This window comes from Pollicipes pollicipes, unplaced genomic scaffold (assembly GCF_011947565.3).
Source record: "Pollicipes pollicipes isolate AB1234 unplaced genomic scaffold, Ppol_2.1 Scaffold_4881;HRSCAF=5763_pilon_pilon_pilon, whole genome shotgun sequence".
Lineage (NCBI taxonomy): Eukaryota > Metazoa > Arthropoda > Thecostraca > Pollicipedomorpha > Pollicipedidae > Pollicipes > Pollicipes pollicipes.
Genome location: NW_023596576.1, coordinates 6623491 through 6627244, shown reverse-complemented (window position 1 = coordinate 6627244; position 3754 = coordinate 6623491).

Here is a 3754-nt window from a genome sequence, read left to right as displayed (position 1 = left end):
CACCCTTCCACCAGAGCACGGGATGCGTGCGCTGGGCGCGCGTTACACTAGCGCTGCGTGCTCCTGCATTAAAACTGCATGCACAGACTTAGCTCGCCGCGTTTGTTAAGGGTTGCATTCGAGTGGCTTGCCTAATGTGAATATGTGAAACTTTGTGACTTCAGACTTTGTGAATCACCTGACCAGGTGCATCAGGCCGTGCATCAAACCCAAATGAAGGCGGACCATCAACTCACGCCGCCAATCCGTGTTGATTTACGGTTGCTTCGCCGAATGGACGTGGACTCCAATTCGCCCTGTTGTTTGCGCCGATTTGATTCGGCTGCCGACAGGTGGGGCGCCGTGACCGGGGTCGGCGGCGCTGATTGGCTCGCTGCTGTTCTCACCGGCGTCCGTCACCCTGTCGATCAGCCGGACAGGCCGGGCCGGGGGTCGGCGAGGTCGGTGGCCCTCCCGCCGCCACCCAGCCGCGTCACCCGACGTCCGCCCGCCGCTCGGCCGCCGCGGTAGCAGAAGCACGCGCTCCGCTGAGACAGTTTTCCTGGAAAGAAAGACTGTCATGTTCTGATGCGAAGTCACACCTGTAGCTGGGTCGTACACCCCATTAAGAAAGACCACCTGATCGTGAGGAGCTCTGTCGATGGGGATTGTAAGGTCTCCATCCAGTCACCAGCTGCAACAACACCGGTGTAATGCCGAAGCCAATCGCAGGCCATGCTATCGGTAGGTTGTCATCATGGCTGGCATACGTTGTTCCAATTTGACTGCGTTAGCACTGATGTAAGGTGCGATTGATTTCCTTCGTGCCCACGTCATGGGGTGCTAACGTAGGAAGACGAAAAGTTTCATAAAACGAAATTTCGAGCCTGCGGACCTACGAAATTGCCCAACCAAAAGTACGGAGCAGCCTCCACTAATGTCACTGACATTGTGATGTCACTACCACTGTGATTTCACTGCCACTGGGACACCACTACCACTGCAGCCTCAGTTACCATATGTATGCTCACCTTGTCATGGCTTTCCATGGAAGTGATGCCGAAGACCGGCGCAGATCAACACTTCCTCTCTGGAACCGTCCGTCTGCCTGCCTGTCGTGACCCTCACACTATCGCCGCCAGCCGTGACCTATGCAAACAGTCTCCCACTGACCCGCTCCTTCGTCCTTCCAGCTCCCACTGACCCGGTCCTTCGCCCTCCCAGCTCTCGCTGACCCGGTCCTTCCTTCGCCCTCCCAGCTCCCACTGACCCGGTCCTTCGCCCTCCCAGCTCACGCTGACCCGGCCCTTCGCCCCCCCCCCCCCCAGCTCCCACTGACCCGCTCCTTCGCCCTCCCAGCTTCTACTGACCCGGTCATTGCCCTCCCAACTCTCGCTGACCCGGTCCTTCGCCCCCCAGCTCCCACTGATCCGGTCCTCCGCCCTCCCAGCTCTCGCTGACCCGCTCCTTCGCCCTCCCAGCTCCCACTGACCCGGTCCTTCGCCCTCCCAGCTCTGACTGACCCGGTCCTTTCGCCCCCCCAGACTCCCACTGACCCGGTCCATCGCCCTCCCAGCTCTCGCTGACCCGCTCCTTCGCCCTCCCAGCTCCCGCTGACCCGGTCCTTCGCCCTCCCAGCCCCCACTGACCCGGTCCTTCGCCCTCCCAGCTCCCACTGACCCGGTCCTTCGCCCTCCCAGCTCTCACTGACCCGGTCCTTCGCCCCCCCCCCCCAGCTCCCATTGGCCCGCTCCTTCGCCCTCCCCAGCTCCCACTGACCCAGTCCTCCGCCTTCCCACCTGGCTCCCCGCCGCCGATCGGCTCGCTATGAACTCCGGCTAGGGACCCCGTGATAACATCGGATCACTGTGAACCGGTTTGCGCATGTTTTGTTGTGTTGCCGCAGACAGGTGAAAATGCCAAGTAGATGTGGAGAACTTTGCTTAGCCGTAGGCAATGTTCCAGTTTGCATAACGCCTGCCACTAAATCTTGAGAAAAGAAATAGGGCACAGTGTCCTGTAGTATATCTCGTCAGCAGGACATATTGCAAGAAATTTTCAGCAAGGAAGTAGGCCCCACGACAAGGGGAAGTTAAGTGGAATACTTTATTTTGCTGGAATATGGAGCCTTTAGCGATACATGAATGTCATGACTGTCGCATAATCAGGCACTTCCAGTTTTGTTTTCCTGGTGCACAAGTTCATGCCGCTTTTCCATGCCCACCATCCAGCAAAAGGACTACACAGTTTCGAAACAGCAATTCCATGCAATTCAGAATCGTTTCCACTGGGGAGGTAAATTTCCTGGACTGGGAAGTCATTTGGCTCCCTAGTTGGCATGCTGAAATACTGTCTGTTGGTCAAACACCAATCCATTACAGGTCGTCTGAAATTCAAGCCATTCCACCTTAGCGAAATGCTCGATTCGTCCTGGGTACCACTGGTCTCAGCGCGTCTTGAATTATTTTAGGATACCCAGATAAAAGTAAGTTTTTACGCTTTTTCTCAACAGTGGCGAGCGTAATTGTCGCGCAACCACGACTATGGAGCATTCGATTAACCGCTGAATTTCAAAGCGCAATCAGCGACACCGGCGGTCATCAGTGATTCCGCATCAGCCAAATCATCACTCATCACTCATCAGACGCTGTTTCTAATGGCCCTGCTGGCGGTCCAGGATGTGCGACAACCGAACTCGCTGCAGGAGGTCAATCAGCCAGTTGACTTTGTCTCCCAAGTCGAATCTGAAGGCGACCGTGGGCTCTTGAAAGTTCGCTGGCTTGTCCACATGGACGTGGTCTTTGAGGTTGCCGCACAGCACGGAGTCAGGAGAGTGGCAGGTCGGGTGAGAGGCAGGTGTGCCGGGTAAAAACCCCATAGTTCGGTAGTCTTCAGCCTGATTTTATTTATCGCTTTGCCCCAACTGAATTCGTATGAATGCTCGTGTTGTAAGCCTGTCGATTCGTTAATTTATATTTTTGTGAACTTGATATAAACAAACTAGCTAAAAATTTGTACTAAGCTCGCCACTTCGCTTAAAATGAAGCTTGGTGAAGGATGAAGCTCACGCGTCATCGCGAGCACTGGATGGTCGGGAGCCCGACCCAGCAAAATACGCCCGCGCCCGGGCCCGCGTAATCCAGTGCTATCGCCGAGGCACCATTCGGCCCCTTGAAGCTCTAATGCACCCATCGGCGCCGCAGATTTCTCTGCGATACGATCAGCACGGGCCCAAAGCTCGGAAGGGAGCCGGCCTGGCAGGGGTCCGTTTGTCCTGCCCAACACAAATGCCCATGATGGATCAGAGGCGGCAGGATCGCTGAGCGGTGGCGCCACCTCTCGGATCGGCTGACGATATCGGTGGCACGACGCGGAAGCTGACGACGCTTTGCTCTCGGCCATGTAAAGGGATGGAGAAAATGAACAAAAACCGTGAGGCTATCACTAGGCGGAGTGTGAACAGACGTGTGTCGTTTAAAGGGAATTGGAGTGGTGGATGGGATGTTCTTCTGGTGTGGGCTCAGGCTGAGTGGTGTCCGTGGTTACATAGGATTGTATCTTGATATTTTTGAGCGACGACAGAGAGGGAAAAGTAGCATTACGCCTGGACGTTGTGCGTCACTAAAAATTTGCGCTGGTGCTCGGCGGAATTTTTCTCTAGAAAAACAAACATGAGAATCGAAGCCATGGGACGACACAGAACTGGCGGGGCCCAAGATCGTCTATGCATGTTAATTCGTTTTGACAAAATAATATTTTTAACGATACGTTGTAG